At 45.4% G+C, this 19,624-nt stretch overlaps 1 protein-coding gene across 1 annotated transcript in view; it reads right to left on the bottom strand.

Moving 5' to 3' along the window:
- Nucleotides 1–1,201: 1,201 nt before the first annotated feature.
- The window catches only part of LOC139176464 (uncharacterized), a 38,802-nt gene continuing 20,379 nt past the window's right edge, over nucleotides 1,202–19,624 (bottom strand). Inside the window, exon 6 of the mRNA XM_070768741.1 lies at nucleotides 1,202–19,513. The gene's annotated coding sequence lies outside the window, so the exon portion shown is untranslated. The remainder of the gene's footprint in view (nucleotides 19,514–19,624) is intronic.

Here is a 19,624-nt window from a genome sequence, read left to right as displayed (position 1 = left end):
CCCATTCACCTCCTCTAGCACCTTGACACAGAGGCAAAACACTCCTCCATCCTCAGTGGGATTGATTAGATTTTCTACATTCCTTAATTTCTGGGAATGTGCAGACTTTCAAATGCTCCACAGATGTTCAGCTCACGTAGGGCTGATTCTGTGTGAAGTCGTTAGGCTCTAATTCAGTGACAATGACTGATCTCTGGTTAGGAGGTGATGCTTCTGGAAATAAAAATAGTCCTGCTGCAAAGAACAACCTTAGATTAACAACTCAAAGCAAGAGAAGCAGACTTCAGGTACCTGAAGTGACTGTTCAGTTGGGAACTGAAATGTCAACACGGTCGTGGGCTTTATTGATTTTCCCATGGATGTTATTTAGTTCTGGGTGTCTGGGAGATCCCCTCCTTTGTCTGTCAAAAGTCTTGCTAATTTTTCAAGGTGCCATTAGAGGGTCTACCCCTCGTATGCCATCACACTATTTCTTACTTATAATTCTAAGATTCTGCCTATGTTCTGTTATTTCTGTAATTATTTAGTATAGTTTAAATTTTTTAAAGCAAGGGCAGTAGTCATCTTCTTTGAGCTCCTCTGGCTTCTGGTAGCATGTCTTGCACAAGAAGCAAACCAAATAATCATTAAACCTAATTATTTAGGTTAACTTAACCACTTAAAAAATTGTCCGACATAGGTGAGCATACAACATTAGGATTCTTATTAGTAACACTCTGGCGACCTCAACAATAACAGCTAAAGCTGTTTCAGGCCCTAAAGAACAGTGGCATACTGGGTTGGTTTTCCTTTAATGAAATTAATTTTAAAATATCACCAGTCCAGGGACTTCCCTGGAAGTCCAGTGGTTAAGACTCTGTGCTCCAAATGCACGGGGCATGGGTTTGATCGCTGGTTAGGCAACTCAGATCCCACATGCTGCATGGCACAGCCAAAAATATCACCAGATTAGCCTTTAAATGTGGTTTTAAAATTCTGTTTTCTCCTTTGTCCATCGTATGACAGGTTCTTTAGTGAAAAGCAACACTAGTTCCTACGTTTTTTAGCGCTGCAGTGGGTACAAAATAGACTCAAGAAAATAGAAGATTAAACACTTGCGAGGAGGCTTAACTGTCTGAGAATTACAACAAACCCAGTGGACTGGCGCCCATCAGAACAAGCCACTGTGAAGACCCCATGAGGAGGGGTTTGATCTTCGGGATTTGATGTTGATGGAATCAAAGGGGAAAGCGACGGGATGGGATGTGCCCGCTTTCCCAGCTTTCCCGAGATGGGGGCGCGTCGTCCCCATTCTAGAATACGGAGCATTTCATCTCAGGAGAAGACAGTGCAGAACTGTAGCAAAATAGGTTTGATAAAATATGCCCAGAGCCTTCCGTTTGAGGTAATTTTTAACCATTTTCTAAACACGTTTATCTTCCTTTTACTCTAAGATGTAGAAATAAGCTTAAATATTTGTGTTAGTGATAACAGAAAATCACAAGTCAGTGCACAAAATCAACCTTGGGGAAGCTCTCTGTGTTACAGCAGCTTGAACACCAGGTACACCCCCGGCCATGCAGGGTCACTTGCATACGCGTAGAACATTAATTTTTCATTTGTTTCACGTCAAACGTCTAATCGCGCCTTTAACGTCAGCATGTGTGCACCTAGTTCTTCAGTTGTGTCTGACTTCGAGATCCGTGGACTGCGGCCCGCCAGGCTCCTCTGTCCACAGGATGCTCCAGGCGAGAGCACTGGAGTGGGTTCCCTTGCCGTCCTCCAGGGGATCTTCCTGACCCTGGGATCAGACCCACATCTCTTATGTCTCTTGCATTGTCAGCTGGGTTTTTTTTTAACACTTGCACCACACGGGAAGCCTTTTAACATTAGAGACCAAGATGGTTTAGTTCAAGCTTCATAACAGTTTTGAAAGTCTACTCTTGCAGATCTTTTCCAGGTGTATGCAGGCATGTGTGTGCGCCTACGTTCTGGAGGATTCTGTGAACAGAAAAACAGGTCTGTCCTGGCGGACTGTGCAGACCTGCCCACAAGGTCAAATGGCTTACCATGTATGACGCAGAATCACCTTCTTCACAAGGGATTTCATTAAGTAGGATCTCTCACACAACGGTCAAGACACGTTTTCCCAAGTTCTTTGCACGTTTGTTGTTTTTGTGTATTTCAAATGTCTATCCTCTTGGACTGGAATCTATTATCTTTTGCAATTTAAAAAGAATTTTTTTTTTTTTGCCAAATCTTGGAAACGATCATTCTTTCAAAGAAGGGATAAATACACACGAGTTTTTCATGACTGGATTAATATTTAACTCTTTAATCCAAGTTTTGTTAAAGCAACATTTAAACCACTGTGAACCCTGGTACTTTTCCTTCACCTTTCAGCCCAGTGATCACTCCCTGGAGGCACTGGGGCTGAACGGGCCGGGGGTGGGGGGCCCCCTGCTGCCTCCTCCCCAGGCAGGATTTCTCTCCCTCATGTCACTGATCCAGTGATCCCGGTTGAATCTGATTGTGATGATATGTTTCTTCCTATGACTTATTTTACTTTGTGATGTATAGACTGCAAACACCATGCAAACAGGAAAAAGTTCTGGTTTTGTTCAGCCTTGTATTCAGCGAGGCGGTGGCGGCGGTGATGGGGCTGAAGATGGAAAGCAGCAGACCCGGCACACAGTTAGGATGTGAGGTTGTCAGGACGGGACCAAGTTCCCGGGTCACAGAACTGGGTGAGGGGTGGCGTCATTTTCCAACAGAGGAAAACCTGGAAGAGGGCCAGCTGGATGTGCCTTGGAGACACGCAGTGGAGATGTCGAGCAGACGGCTGTCTTCCTGGAGCTCGAGAGAGCGACCAGGGCTAGAAATGACAACCTGAGAGTCCTCAGTGTGGTCACAATGAAGATGCCTCAGGAGAGGTTTTAGAGTGAGGAGAGTACGGAGCTGGGGCCAGTCCTGGAGGAAGTCTCACACCTGGGAAGGGAGGATGAGGCTGAGGAGACAGGGTCCAGGGTCCAGCCCCAGCCCCCTGATTTCTGGTAGCCAGGATATTGCGCTGTTTCTTTTTATGGAAAAAAAAATGATCTCATATTCTACAAACTCTGATCTGAGTCATTGTGTCTCGAGGCAAATCTAGATGGTTACTCATGGTTCTAAAATCTTTAATTGAACAAAGATGTGTTGGCTTGTGATGCAGTTAGACCACGTAGTTCTTCTGTTCAAAAAACCCTTCCAAAGGTTAAAGTTTTGCTATTTTTTCTCCTGTTTCCTGAATTACAATGAGGTTGATCACCTTTTCCTTTTCTTACATAAATAGGTAGGTGGGAGCCGCCTTAAAATTTAGAGTGGGGGGTGGGGGAGAGGAGGATAGGAGGGGGTTTGGGGGAGAAGAGGACCCGGGGAGGCACATTTCCAGAACCCTGATAGCTCAGTTGGTAAAGAATCTGCCTGCAATGCAGGAGACCCTGGTTCTATCCCTGGGTTGGGAAGATCCCCTGGAGAAGGGAAAGCCTTCCCACTCCAGTGTTCTGGACTGGAGGATTCCATGGACTGTGTAGTCCATGGGGTCGCAAAGAGTCAGACATGACTGTCACTTCCCTTCCCAGCTGCAAAACCTCTCCTCCCTCTGCTCCCATCGTCAGAGGCCTGACCACATTTACTTGGAATAATTCTCAGAACAGAAGCAATCACCTCGCCTGGGGAGAGACCCAAGCTGCCAGGAAGCCTGGACTCCAAGCTTCTCAGATGGAAGACCCTCCAGGGGTGCAGGGTGGAGGGGCGGTGGCCATCTGTGCCTGAAGCCAACACCCCGGATGCCTTTGTGGGTTTGCCCCTGTGCTGACACGGGGAGGGGGGCCTCGGGGTCATTTCAAGGGAAGGCCAAGCAAGACGTGGCCTGGAGTGTGTCCATGAGGCTGAGGAGGTCACTTTCAGTGGGGGCGGTTTGGGGAGAAGGGGTTTTCAGGGAGTGAGGACTGGGTGGGAGGTGAAGGGATACTGAAGAGGCAGCAGATGACGCTACAAAACCACATCATCACTGACAAATTTTTGTTTTAATCCAGTAAAACGTGAGAATGTGTGTCCTGGGTGGAATGGAGGATAAATTAGGAGTTTAGGATTAACACTCACTACTATATACGGAGAAGGCAATGGCACCCCACTCCAGTACTCTTGCCTGGAAAATCCCATGGACGGAGGAGCCTGGTGGGCTGCAGTCCATTGGGTCGCTGAGCGTTGGACAGGACTGAGCGACTTACCTTTCACTTTTCACTTTCATGCATTGGAGAAGGAAACGGCAACCCACTCCAGTGTTCTTGCCTGGAGAATCCCAGGGATGGGGGAGCCCGGTGGGCTGCCGGACGTCTATGGGGTCGCACAGAGTCGGACAGGCCTGAAGCGACTTAGCAGCAGCAGCAGCACCACTGTATATAAAACAGATACACAAGGTCTCGCTGTACCGCACAGGGAACTATACTCAAGATCTCGTGCCTGCGTGCTCAGTTGTTCAGTCGTGCTCGACTCTTTCGTGACCCACTGGTCTGTAACCCACCAGGCTCCTCTGTCCCTGGGGTTCCCCAGGCAAGAATCTTGGAGCCGGTCGCCATTTCCTTCTCCAGGGCATCTTCCTGACCCAGGGACCGAACCCACGTCTCCGACTTGACAGGCGGATTCTTTACCACTGAGCCACCCTGGAAGCCCGGATTAGAGCTATCTAGCTAGTGGCTCAGTTCTAGACAAGGGACCCCACATGCAACTTCCAAAGAGGAACCGAAATGGAGGGGAGAGTGGCAGGAAGGGGAAGGAGGGTGAGCAAGGAGGACGGACCGGGGAAGTGATTCCCTGACGCGCGACGTCCTTGCGGGCTGCTGAGACCCCGATTCCCAGCAGGAGCGCCTAGCGCCCCCGCCAACGCCTCCCTCAGGAGAATTTAACGACCGGCACGATAAGGAGAGAGAAAGCAGAGATGTGGGGGTGAGATTGGGAGCTTCAGGGTGGTGCCCCTCAAGTCCGTTGCCACCTACCGCAGACTGCCGCATGCCCGGGAAGGCAGACCCCGGCCCCGCTGCACACCCGCTCCGGTGAACCTTGGGCCGGAGGAGGGCTGCGGCCTGCCGGGTGACTTGTGTGCACGCTGAGCTGGGAAGACTCCTAACTTGCGGAAGCGCCAAGAGGTCGGTGGTGGGTGCCATGACAAAATCATAACGGAAGATAAGCTCGTCTTTCCAGCTCAGTCTTCAAAATTTAGTCTCGGCGCTTGCTTTGCTAGCACGTATGCTAAAAATAACTTACAAACAACAACAAAACTCAAATAAACACAATTACTTATAGCTTACTGGGATTATTTTTGGAAAAAAATTAGGAAACCTAAGAAAATGTACAGATAATAAAAATCACAGAAAGTTCAACAATTAGAGAAAATCCCCACTACTATTTTGGCTATTTCTTTTCAGTCTTTTTCAGTATTCAGATCTCGATATAGTTATATAATTGAGGTCACCTGCTCTATCCTCTTTTTCTCCTGACATCGTATAAGGAAAATTTCAAATTGCTAAAAAGCCTTTGAAAAATTAATGACTGCTTAATGTTGTCACTTGGATGAAAGGAACTATCAACAATGTTTTCATCATTGGACATTTAAGTTTCTGTTTTTTCCCTGTTTTATTCAGTATATGGGGCTTCCCAGGTGGCGCTAGTGGTAAAGGATCTACCTGACAATTCAGGAGACTCCGGTTTGATCCCTGGGTCAGGAAGATCCCTTGGAGAAGGAAATGGCACCTCACTTCAGTGCCTGGGAAATGCTATGGACAGAGGAGTCTGGTGGGCTACAGTTCATTGGCTCGCAAAGAGTCGGACACGACTGAGGGACTGAGCACCGTTCAGTGTACCGCATATAGCTTTTATTATTTAAGATCCAGCCTCATTAAGTTAACGGGTCTCTTTCTCATGTCTCTTAGCTCCAGCAGGCCTCACTGCAGAGCTCTGAGAGGCGTGTATATCAGGCTCAGTACTTTGCATCCTGAGAGGTACGTCTGTTGAGCTGGGGTCCCAGGGGAGGGTTCTCTCTCCATGTACAACCATGGACGGGGAAATCAATTTGGCTTAGAAGGATATTGTCAGAAAGAGTGAATGAAACAGCTATCCTAATAAAATCGAAACCAGGGGATTTTGCTGAAGCTGCTTTCAAAACATGAATGACCCATGCAGACATAAGGAAAGAATAAAGATCGAAAGGTTTGGTTTCTATATGATTGTTTTGGAATTTTTCCAGTTACAAAGTGTTATTTACTAGTACTGTAAAAGTATGCCAAAAATACATCTTCGAATGCAGAAGAGATAATTAGGTTTCACTGTCCCAAGTAAAAGGAAAAGAATTATTTTCTATCTGATCTCTCAAACTCTGGCTACCTGCCTGGTATTTCCCTGCGATTTCACACTTTGGCATGGCCTTCGGGCAGGCACCCGGAACGGTACCAAAGAACAAGGCTGCCAAAATAACCCTTTCACCCACTTTTCAAAGGAAACCAGCCATCTTAAATCTATATTTAGAGGATAGCTAAAATTAACCATTGCTTCTGAAGATTATTGTTTTTGTGTCATATTTCTTACACTGCAGCTATCCCTGGTTACAAGCCAACAGAATCCATGGAATTCATAATAAATACAAGTTATCTCACCTGAATCTTCAAGCTTATAGAGCTTTAACTAGATGGTGTCCATTTCCCTGCAAAACAAACCTTAGGCAAATTTTTGAAAAAGGAAAATTGTGTCTTTGGATATTCTTGCTTTGATTTTTTGGGTTCCTTACATGTTCTTCTTTTTCCCTACATGCAAACCAGGAATCTCCATTATTAATCAGTACATCAGGTGACTCTGAGGCACCTGACAGATATATAATGGGAAGAGGCACAGATGGGTAGGATTATATAAATACTGCCAGTGGGTGGTTAAATTATCATGTTGAATATTGGGCTTTTTCCTGTGTTTCCTAAAATGGAAGCAGGGAGGAGGCCCAAAATCTGTCTCCCTCTGGGCTACATTTATTCCTCAACTACTCACTCACTCATTCATTCATTCCCTCACTCATTCATTCATTCACTCATTCAATCATTAATTTACTCATTCAATCAGTCATTTAACAGATACATCTTAAATATAAGCTCTTATTAAACTGTAGGGAGTGGAGGGTGCAGAGCACCCAAGGTGGGAAAGACTATATTTGCCATGAATTCTAGTGTGGAATTTGCGCACCTTAACAGGCAACCACAGTGTGAGACAAAATTAAAGAAATACCAAAGGATACCTGCAGAGTACATCATGTGGAATGCCGGGCTGGATGAAGCATAAGCTGGAATCAAGATTGCCAGGAGAAATATTGATAACCACAAACACATGGATGACACTACCCTTATGGCAGAAAGAAGAAGAACTAAAGAGCCTCTTGATGAAAGTGAAAGAGGAGAGTGAAAAAATGGCTTAAAACTCAACATTCAGAAAACTAAGATCATGGCATCTGGTCCCATCACTTCATGACAAATAGATGGGGAAACAGTGGAAACAATGAGACTTTGTTTTTTGGGGCTCCAAAATCACTGCAGATAGTGACTGCAGCCATGAAGTTAAAAGACACTTGTTCCTTGGAAGAAAAACTTGACCAACCTAGACAGCATATTAAAAGGCAGAGACATTACCAACAAAAGTCCATCTAGTAAAAGCTATGGTTTTTCCAGTAGTCATGTTATGGATGTGAGAGTTGGACTATAAAGAAAGTTGAGCACCGAAGAATTGATGCTTTTGAACTGTGGTATTGGAGAAGACTCTTGAGAGTCCCTTGGGCTGCAAGGAGATCAAACCAGTCCATCCTAAAGGAAGTCAGTCTTGAATATTCATTGGAAGTACTGATGCTGAAGCTGAAACTCCAATACTTTGGCCATCTGATTCGAAGAACTGACTTATTTGAAAAAACCCTAATGCTAGGAAAGATTGAAGGTGGGAGGAGAAGGGGACGACAGAGGATGAGATGGTTGGATGGCATCACCTACCCAATGGACATGAGTTTGGGTAAACTCCGGGAATTGGTGATGGACAGGGAAGCCTGGTGTGCTGCAGTCCATGGAGTCACAAAGAGTCAGACATGACTGAGAGACTGAACTGAACTGAAAGGATACCAACATTTTCAGGAAGTCTTTTTTTTTTTTTAACTTATTTCTACCTCATTTGGCTTCAAAAGAGGATTTGGGGTAGCTCCAGGGATACATGTAATGCAACAGAATAAAAGTAAAATAGATGAGAAAGGCAGAGGAACATAAGGGTAGAAAAAGATGAAATCAGAGTCAACACCGTACACGAAATGTCTATCTTCAGTTAAGCACGTGCATTAGTAGAGGTGGGCTGCACACTTGGGTCTGAGCTTTCTCAGCTGCCACAGGAAAGAGTCCCATCCTGTGGTGAGTTCACTGTACCAGTAAAATATAAAGTTTCCAGGGATCGAGGTCTGAGAGAAGTCTCTTTTGTGGGTCTCCATTTAGGGTACTTTCGTGAGGCAGTGGACACTGTTCCCAACCACATCCCTTGCAAAATACAAAGCTGTGTTTCACAAAGCTATCTATTGTAATACTAAAATGCAAAACAATGAAGTTGGGCCCTTACCTCACACCATATACAAAAATTAACTCAAAATGGATCAAACCCCTAAAAGTAAGCCCTAACACTAGAAAGCTCTTAGAAGAGACTTCCCTGGTGATCCAGTGGTTAAGACTCCACGCTTCCACCCAGGGGATGTGGGTTTGATCCCTGGTCAGGGAACTAAGATCCTCTATGCCTCGTGGTATGACAAAGAAAAAAAAAAAAACAGCAAAAGAAAAGGAAAACACTTAGAAGAAAATATAACAACAAATCTTGGTGACCTTGGATTTGACAATGGATTCTTCTATATGGCATCGAAAGCACAAACAATAACAACAACAGATAAGTGGGACTTCACCAATATAGAAATCTTCTTTGCTTCAAAGGACACAGCAAAGAATGAAAAGACCACCTGTAGAGCGGGAGAAAATACTTGCAAGTATAAGGAACTTCTTTCAAAGTATAGAATATAATACTATATTCTATACTGGCAGTATAGAGTATAATACTATATTCTATAATATAGAATATAATACTGGCAGTATTTATAAAAGAAACTTATACAACTCAGTAATAAAAAGACAAATAACCCAATTTAAATAATAGACAATAATGGGCTTCCCTGGTGGCTCAGATGGTAAAGAATCTGCCTGCAATGCAGGAGACCTGGGTTCGATCCCTGGGTCGGGAAGATACCTTGGAGAAGGGAATGGCTACCCACTCCAGTTTTCTTGCCTGGAGAATCCCGTGGACAGAGGAGCCTGCTGGGCTACAGTTCATGGGGTCGTAAGAGTCAGACGTGACTTAGCGACTAAACAACAACAACTTGGGGAGGACTATGCCGCTGCAGCATCGGCACTACCAAGGTGAGATGTCCCCGTTTCAGAGGATGCTGCTGCTGCTGCTGCTGCTAAGGCGCCTCCGTCGTGTCCGACTCTGTGCGACCCCATGGACTGCAGCCTACCAGGCTCCTCTGTCCATGGGATTTTCCAGGCAGAGTAGTGGGTTGCCATTGCCTTCTCAGATTTCAGGGGATGCATGGTGCTCATGTTAAGTGGTGAAAGAGGCGAATCAAAAGACCACATATTACATAATGCCATTTATAGGAAATGTTCAGAACAGATGAATCTGTAGAGACAGAAAGCAGATTAGTGGTTGCTTAGAACAGGGGAAGAGAGACAAAGAAGAGGGGTAATTAAAGAGTGGCTTTTTTATTTTTTGGTTAGGCAACTTAAACGTTCTAAAATTGACGGTATTGACGAGAATACAACTCTTGAGTGTTCTAAAAACCAAAAACCATTGAATTGGACACTTTGAGTTAACATTTATATCTCAGTAAAGATGTTACCAAAACAGAAACAATCCCAGGAGAATTTAAAACATGGCAATCAAGTATATGGCCCTCTGATGGTCTGACTTGTCCCAGACAAGTCAAGAATATCTAGAAAAAGACATGCTGCATATCTTTCTAAAAATCATCCATTAATGTCATTTCTCATAAGTGAGCTCTGATACGAATGGAGTACCAGAGAGTTCACATTACGCTTTCTGGCAGGATCGTAAAAATACAGTTTTTGTGTGTGATTAAGGATAAGTTCTTGTACCTTGGCAAACCAAAATGGTGTTCTTTCACGAGGCCTGATGGTTTAGATATACTCTGGTGAGAGCGCACTGAGGTGTCTGGACAACAGCACTGCTCAGCGCTGAGAATTAAGATGAAACAGTGAGTTTAGTCAACAGAATGACTGTTCACCACACAGAACGAACCTGAACCGTTACACTCGATGTGGTCCCAAGCACCAGAATGAACTGAGACGACATACATTAAAAAAAAAATAAAGTGGTATCTGTTCTGATTTTCTTAAAGTAAAACAGACACTGTAACTAAAGTAATAATAATTATTATTATTTTGAAGACGGGTATTCAAGGGACAGTCGGACACAAGCTCTGGGTGAGTCATCATTATCGGCATGGCTTCACATTATCTTGTGTGATGTGTGAAGTTCAAATATTATTACATTGCCTCCCTCAAAAATAACTACAGTACAAGGGGAGGGAAGGCCAAAGGTCATCTTGTTCTGGGTAGAAACCCCAGATCAGTCTTCTCCTTGACGTCATCCAGGGATGACGCCTCGCCTGCTGGCATCGCCCGCTCAGAGCCCAGGTTTCCCGCTGCAGCGCTGTCTTTAGAAGCCCGGCCTGCACCCTCACCTGCTGGCCTGCTCTGGGCGCTTTCTGTCACTGGTGTCTCACTGGAGATCACCCAGGTCCATCTCTGTCCCCTCAAAGCTCCACCTCTCTGCCTCTGCATCCTGCACGCAGTCCTCATCTCAGGCTTTGGCCCCTCCCCAAATCAGTCTCTTCTTAGTATTTGTTTTTGGCCGAGCCACGTGGCATGTGGGATCCTAGTTCCCTGACCAGCGATCAAACCTGTGCCCCCTGCAGGGGAAGCATGGAGTCTTAACCATGGGGCTGCCAGCACGTGTGTGCTAAGCCACTTCAGTCATGTCTGACTCTTTGTGACACCACGGACTGTAGCCTGCCAGGCTCCTCTGTCTGTGGAATTTTCTAGGCCAGAATACTGGAGTGGGTTGCCATGCCCTTCTCCAGGGGATCTTCCCAACCCAGAGATCAAACCCAGGTCTCTTATGTCTCCTGCACTGGTAGGCAGGTTCTTTACCACTAGCGCCACCTGGGAATTCATGCTGTAGTTCTGCATTTATTCCCTTCAAAAATACAGATGGCGAGAGAAAATAGCATGTAACAAAACAGAAAATAGTATGGTCCTATTTTTTTTAAAATGTACTTTCATATCAACAAGCATGGAGTTTCCTTCTCTGGGGTCCACGCTGCGTGGCTTGTGGGATCTCAGTTCCCTGACCACGGGCTGACCCGGGGCCATGGCAGTAAAGGCACCACATCCTAACCACGAGTTTCCTTTTTTTACCAACAAACGTGAGATTATACAGTTTGGCAACTTAGGTTTTTATGTTTTATGCCATCGACCTCTCTCCGTTCTTAAAAATGACAAAACGTTATTATCCATACAAATGTAAAGTTACTAATAAGTCATGTTCGTTTTCTTTGATACTATTATAAACACAGATTTGTATGTATTTTTAAGTGTAATCACTCCTAGGGAGAAGAATTTGGGGTGATTTTTACTTTCCTCTTGTACTTTTCTTGTTGTTTAGCCGCTAAATTGTGTCTGATTCTTTTTGATCGATGGACTGTAGCCCTCAGGCTCCTCTGTCCACGGGATTTTCCAGGCAAGAATACTGGCTTAGCTGCCATTTTCTCCTCCAGGGATCTGCTTGACGGGGGATCAGAGCCACGTGTCCTGCATTGCAGTTTGCCACTGAGCCACCGGGGACACCCCTGCGTATTTTTCCCACCAGATTTTTTTTTTTTACAATGAAGAAATATTTTTTTAAAAGCAGTAGATTGCTCTCTTAATCATAAAAAGCTGGTCTACATAACAAAAACAAAGAACATAAAGCTCTGATTTCAAATCCTCCAAATAAAGCACAAGAGAGGAGAGGCAATTGGATGGTTTATGTGAATAAGATCTGGGGTTTTCCGTCACTTTATGCATCTCACCCGAACCCAGGAACCCTGTGAGGTGCTGTGGTGCTGAAATTCTAACGCATTTGTAGGAGACGTTAACGCTGAATTATGGCATGCCGACCGTTGGCTTTGAGCTTGTTCAGACACTCACAGATCAGCTCCAGTTGTGCATGGTCAACAGAGGCCTTACAATCCAGAGAATGTTCAGACAGAGGACAAAGATCACAGGTCAGTGCTGAGAAAACCCCCAGCAATTGGCACAGAAGATGCAAGAGGATGTGTGCGTGTCCTCAAATACTTCCTGCTTTTGAAAGCAGGATGGAGTCCTTCTGTGTTGCCCCAAAGAGCAAAACTAGGCCAAGGCACTGGGACTCATACAAGCCAGCCCGATACCCCCTGTACACCAGCGCTGCAGCGAGCTCCCCACTGCTCTTAGCGTTTACTCTCTGGGGGCTGATCCAGACGACAGCCAAGCCCCCTTCTGCCCATAAAGGCATATCCTCAGTGGCCTCATAACCTGCTCACTTCTCAATCTCTGTCTTCAGTCACTTCAGTTCAGTCGCTCAGTCGTGTCCGACTCCCTGAGACCCCATGGACTGCAGCACGCCAGGCCTCCCTGTCCATCACCAACTCCCGGAGTCCACCCAAACCCATGTCCACTGAGTCAGTGATGCCATCCAACCATCTCATCCTCTGTTGCCCCTTCTCCTCCTGCCTTCCATCTTTCCCAGCATCAAGGTCTTTTCCAGTGAATCAGTTCCTCATATCAGGTGGCCCAAGTAATGGAGCTTCAGCATCAGTCCTTCCAATGAATATTTAGGACTGATCTCCTTTAGAATGGACTGGTTGGATCTCCTTGCAGCCCAAGGGACTCTCAAGGGTCTTCTCCAACACCACAGTTCAAAAGCATCAATTCTTTGGTGCTCAGCTTTCTTCATGGTCCAACTCTCACATCCATACATGACTACTGGAAAAACCATAGCTTTGATTAGATGAATCTTTGTCAGTAATGTCTCTGCTTTTTAATATGCTGTCTAGGTTGGTTATAGCTGTCATCTCTGTCATATCACTTACTTTGAACTACAATATCATTGGGAAGGATAAACTAGGAGCTTGGGATTAATATACACACACTTCTACATAAGACAGATAACCAAGAAGGACCTGCTATAGAGCACAGGGAATTCTACTCAGCACTCTGTAATAACCTGCATGGGAAAAGGATCTGAAAAGGAATGAACATGTGCATGTGGATAACTGGGTCACTACCCTGTACACTTAAGACTAACACAACACGGTGAGTCAACTACATGCCGATAGAATAAAAAACAGCACAACCGCGGCTGCGACAGCTGCACGGCTCTCAGTCAGGGTAGCCTGCGGCCCACAGCTCGGGGCTCATACCGAAGAAAATAGGAGTGCATCTTGCTGAACAACCTCATGTCTTTCCACTTGCAGGATTCGTCTCAATAAAGGAAAGTTTTGCTAATAACAGACAGGCAGTGCTGCCTGAAATTGGCAATGACGATTCAATCGCCTCCCCCTGATGACCCATCAGAATCACCCGGCAGGACTCCCATCGATTGTAGCATCCTCTGTTGGCAAGGACACTTTTCTGTGAATCACTGGTGTCTACGCCGGTTACAGTCAGGCTTATAACACTTTAAATGCTATGAATAAGGTTGTTTTATCACAGCTATTTAAAGATGGCCATTTTGACCACGTATTCTGTGTGACAGTCTCACCCCTTAAGGCTGGCCCTCGTGTTAATTTTAACCCGCACTCCTCTTCTGTCCCATGCCTGAGTCTGGCTCCGTTACAAAACCTTACCCATTCCTTTATTCCTATCCCACAGGAGTCTAAGCTCTTCCTCATCCTCTCCCATCGAGGAAAGGCTGTGATTCCTCAGGAAACGGTGTAGAAGGCCTTAGGTAGGTACGAGACATAATTTCTCATCTCTCTCTGGGTCCCCTATTTTAGATGCAAAAATGTGAAAGGCAAGGAGTCAAATGAAGAAGGAGTGAAGGAAGATGCTAAAGTAGTGCCCCAGTGGCCAGGATAGGATTGCTGCTGTTCAGTTGCTAAGTCCTGTCTGACTCTTCAGCGACTCCATGGACTGTAGACCTTCAGGCTCCTCTGTTCATGGGATTTCCCAGGCAAGAATATTGGGGTGGGTTGCCATCCCGTTCTCCAGGGGATCTTGACCCAAGGATTGAACCTGCATCTCCTGTGTTGTAAGCAGATTCTTTACCACTGAGCCACCAGGGAAACCAAACTCCTGAAGGGAGGCTCATTTTTTTCAAGCAAGATTATTTATTGATTGTTTGTAATCTCTGTTTCCTTTCTATTATCTTCTATAATGAGAAAGCCTTTATTTGGTCTTGCTTAGAAGTTTCACTTCCAATGAAGAATCATAAAGGATTAATTTATTGATTTGTTGATTTCCTCAATTATCCATTCACGGATCCATCACACCCATATCGAACACTCTGTTCAACAGGCAGGGAGATGAGAAGGGACAAGACACAGACCTGCCCACCAGGTGCCCATTCTGCAAAGTGGGCAGGAGCTCCCTCCTCGATGCCCTCCAAACGGTAAGGTCAACATTGGGACACCGATGATGTCATCTCTACTAGTGAATTCTCTTCCCAAAGGCCAGGCTTGAAGAAGCGGGTTTGTATTGAGATGGCAGCTCTCTGGGAAACTCCTGTTCACCCTTTGAAACTTACAGATGACACTTAGCGTACTGCCTGGCTTCTTATCTGGTAAACGTTCCCTGGCTTGTCCTGGTGTTGTAGGGTAACGAGTAATTCCCCAGACAACTTGGGCACTTCGTTGTTTATCTTTCTGTCTCCCTCTCCCAGAGACTTAACTCCTCCGGGAAGGACTGGGTTTTAGTACTGCTGCACCCTAGCACCTGGCAGTGAGCCGGGCACATAGCTGGCACGTGTTGGCGCCCCGTCTCCGGAAGGGGAGTCAGGGCCGCCTCTCTGTTCGGATCTCTCCACAAACTGTCCGGATGCCAAGGTGCTGGACCGGCTGAGCAGCACGGGGAGGGAGGCTTAGAGAACTCCTTTTTACTTAAGGGACAGTTCTTTCCATTCTAAGTCTTAGCATTGTCTGTCTTCCATGCGAAGCTTCCAAATGGGTTTTCCCCTTGATGGGAACTGCTGACCATAAATCAGTCATTTCTGTACATCTGTGCTTCATCCAGAGCAGCGCAGTGGAGTCCTTGTGTTTAGGGGTCCTGCCCTCTGCACCTCATGTGCTGGTCTGAGCCAGAGAAAGGAGTTGTTATCATCAGGTCTGTTACCCTGGATACCCTGGTACCCATAGTGATCAGATTTTATAAACAAAAGTCAGAGATTATGTTCAGTCGTGGAGGGAGGACTCACGGAGTAAGGCAGAAATTGGGGCGTGGTGGACATGATGTCCACAGTGGGGTCACTGGGCCCCCCGCCGAGTCCAGCTCTCAGAGTGTCTCGTGTGCGCTGTCCTCTTTTAAAGGCACCACAGTGGTCAGCAGGGTTAATAGAGCACCGAGCCGTCCTTGCCCCTTACGCCGTGAGAAGGGCCCTGTGCTTGGACCTGGGCTTGAATTCCTGGCTCTGTTACCTACTGACCTATGACGCTGGGCGAGTGGGTGGGCGTCTCTGCGCCTCTCTGCGTTCCTGCTGCAGGGTGAGCTGGAGAGCAAGTGCGCTGCAGCACACGGCCTGTGCAGTAGACACCATCGGCACTGCGTGCACGCTGAGGCCGCTTCTGTTTCCTCAGCTCCTGGGGACAGGCGGAAATGATCATCTTACAGACCCAAATCAGATTAAGCCAAAACAAGATTTAAACAAATGTTAAAAAAGGAAAAGACAACAGCTTTAAAATTCTGGCTTCCAAATTCCTGAATATTTCACTCCAGGAGCTGTCACGTTCAGAACAGCCTGGGTTACAGTTGGATTGGGGTTCCCTCACCCCACTGTGGGCGCCAGGGCTGGACACTGTGTATTCCTTGGGGTCAACAGAGGCCAGCTTCCCTCTGTGTAAGGGCCCCACTTGGCCGAGCGCAACGTTGACTCTCCTTTTGTCACGGATGTTGCTGAGCGCTGTTCAGAGTGCGATTCACAGTCTTGTCAAAATCACATTCTGCATTTCTTCAAACAGATACTGAAGTGTATGGTCTATCATTTTGTGTAGAAACTCATGGTCTCTGAAGATCTGCTTATGTGATGTTTCTCAGCAGTAACATTGTGAAAGCTGGTGGTTGTCTAATAAAGGTTCCTGGTTTCAAAATCAGTTTATTTCCTTGTTTCCTTATAAGTGTGTTTAAGTTCATTCTTGATGGTTTTTCCCTAAATTTTTCCAAGCTATTAAAAAGAGGCTGACTAATGCATTTGTACAATGTACACAACACTCTGAAAGGAAAACAATCCAACTGAAATGAACCACAGTGCGACTGTGGTTGAGATTTGTTATTACGTGAAAAGCAGAGAGGACAGAAACAGCCCTCCTTCCCTTTTAAACATACATACATATGTAACATATGTGCATGTTTAGGTATGATAAAGATACCTGAAGATAAAAGACCAGAAAGGTACGTACCAAGCTGGCAGCAGTGGCTAGCCCTAGGTGGCAAAAATAGCAATGACTTAAGGTTTTCTTTTTCTAATTCCTAATTTATGGGTCCCTTGACAGTCTAAAATGAGCATGGGTCCCTTGTTTAAGAAGGGTGGAGAAAGAAAGTTACTTTAAAAAATATATTTAAAATATGTTCTAATTTAAGTATTTTATATTAATAATAGAATAAATACATTTTATCATATATTATATAAAATGTAATATTTAGAATATTTTAAAAAATCTGACTTCTAAAATAATAAGCTGGATGGACAATGACGTTAAGGTTCAGTTCAGTTCAGTCGCTCAGTCGTGTCCAACTCTTTGCGACTCCATGAATCGAAGCACGCCAGGCCTCCCTGTCCATCACCAACTCCTGGAGTTCACTCAGACTCACGTCCATCGAGTCAGTGATGCCATCCAGCCATCTCATCCTGTCGTCCCCTTCTCCTCCTGCCCCCAATCCCTCCCAGCATCAGAGTCTTCTCCAATGAGTCAACTCTTCACATGAGGTGGCCAAAGTACTGGAGTTTCAGCTTCAGCACCATTACTTCTAAAGAAATCCCAGGGCTGATCTCCTTCAGAATGGACTGGTTGGATCTCCTTGCAGTCCAAGGGACTCTCAAGAGTCTTCTCCAACACCACAGTTCAAAAGCATCAATTCTTCGGCGCTCAGCCTTCTTCACAGTCCAGCTCTCACATCCATACGTGACCACTGGAAAAACCATAGCCTTGACTAGACGAACCTTTGTTGGCAAAGTAATGTCTCTGCTTTTGAATATGCTATCTAGGCTGGTCATAACTTTCCTTCCAAGGAGTAAGCGTCTTTTGATTTCATGGCTGCAGTCACCGTCTGCAGTGATTTTGGGACGTTAAGGTTACTTATGTGCAAAGCTCTAACAGATCAATAACATCTCAAGTGCCTCAACAGAAATATTTATAAAGGGCCCGATGAGACAATTCATGAGAGAAAAAATTTCAGTGTCCAACCCAGGTAGGAAAAAACTAGACCTCGTTCTTAATCAAAGAAACAGAAATTAAAGACAGCAAACCTCATCAAATTCTCATTAACTGTTTGATGCTGGAGCAGAGCGGTGAGTCAGTAACAAGAGCCCCCATCTATTGAGTGTTTGCTGACAGGCAGGCACTGAACTGAGCCCCAGAGCTTAAGTAACCTGTTCGTGACGACTCTGAAGCCAAACCAGGCTCTGTGAACTAGAAACTCCATGGGTCAGTGGGGCAGAGAATAGAAACCGCAAGGCTCCTGAGGAATACTGACAATCTGCTTTCCAGGAGTCTGCCTCAAAACAAACCCTCTTGCCAACTCGTCAGATCCTACCTTCTAGGAATTTACCCCTCACAGTCAGATAATTATTTTTATTACCTGAAAATAATCAGAATGCCAACAAAAATAAACACAAAAGTGTGCTAAAGTAAAACGTGTAACTTAGAGAAATAGTGAAATAAATGATATTATATTATATCCTATTTTGCTGTCCTAAACGTAGCTATTTTGAGGAATTTTTAGCGACCTAGCAAAAGGCTCATGATTTAACACTTTAAACTAGTAAAACACTCTAGCCAGATCACCATTTGGAGAAGCCCACAGTTGATAAGCTCTCATCCCCAGGTACAGAGCTTCCAGCCAACTTTTATTGTGTCCCACTCTTAAATATATGAAAGAGAAAACTAAAAAAAAAAAAGACACCCCCAAATTGTAAAATTAGTATCATTGGTATCCATGAAACGAGAATAAGATACTGTTAAAGGATAAGAGAAATTCAGGGAAGAAAATAAGAGTTTTTGAAAATTAAAATAGTATGGCATGACAAATTAAAAACTCAACACAAGGTCAGAGACTTCCCCAGTGGGCCAGTGGCTACGATTCCGAGCTCCCAATGCAGGGTTCTGGGTTCAGTCTCTGGTTAGGGAACTAGACCCCACATGTCACAACTGGGACCCCACATGCTGCAACTAAGACCTGGAGCAGCCAGATAAGTGAATATTTAAACAAACCAACAAACTCAGTAAGAGGCGAGAAGATAAAGTTGGGGAAACATCCCAGAAAGCAGAATTGTTGTGCTTAGTCTCTCAGTCGTGTCCGACTCTCTGCGACCCCATGGACTGTAGCCGGCCAGGCTCTTCTGTCCATGGGATTCTCCACGTAATAATACTGGAGTGGGTTGCCATGCCGTCCTCCGGGGGATCTTCCCCACCCAGGGATCGAACCCAGGTCTCCCACATTGAAGGTGGATTCTTGATCATCTGAGCCTCTGGGGGAAGGGGTAGAAAGCAGAATAAATAGATAAAATATGGAATATGAGAAGAAAAAAGGAAATTAATGATTCTATCCAGGAAATCCAACATTAAATAATAGAGTGTTCAAAGGTGGGAGGTGGGACATCAGGGGAAAGAGAGGAAATGATCAAAGAAACTATTTGAGAAAAATTCCCAGACATAAAAGATAAGTGTTTGCAGACTGAAAGAACCTCCAAGTGCCAGCTCCATGAGTGAGACGCCACGACACCAAGAACACCATCAGTACCTAAGTCAGCTGTGCTGTCGTTTCGTCACTCAGTCGTGCTTGACTCTGTGTGACCCAGTGGACTGTAGCCCGCCAGGCTCCTCTGCTCATGGGATTCTCCAGGCAGGAACACTGGAGTGGGTTGCCATGCCCTCCTCCAAGGGATCTTCCCGACCCAGCAATCGAACTCACATCTCCTGCATTGGCAGGTGGGTTCTTTACCACTGAGCCACCCAGGAAGCGCATATTTTAAGAATAAGCAGATCAGCAGAGTCTGGGACTTGTCTGCCGCCCCGGGGACCCCACCC

Source organism: Bos indicus, chromosome 16, assembly GCF_029378745.1.
Source record: "Bos indicus isolate NIAB-ARS_2022 breed Sahiwal x Tharparkar chromosome 16, NIAB-ARS_B.indTharparkar_mat_pri_1.0, whole genome shotgun sequence".
Classification (NCBI taxonomy): domain Eukaryota; kingdom Metazoa; phylum Chordata; class Mammalia; order Artiodactyla; family Bovidae; genus Bos; species Bos indicus.
Note: the sequence above shows the minus strand (reverse complement) of the source record. Positions and strands in the feature narration are given on the sequence as shown.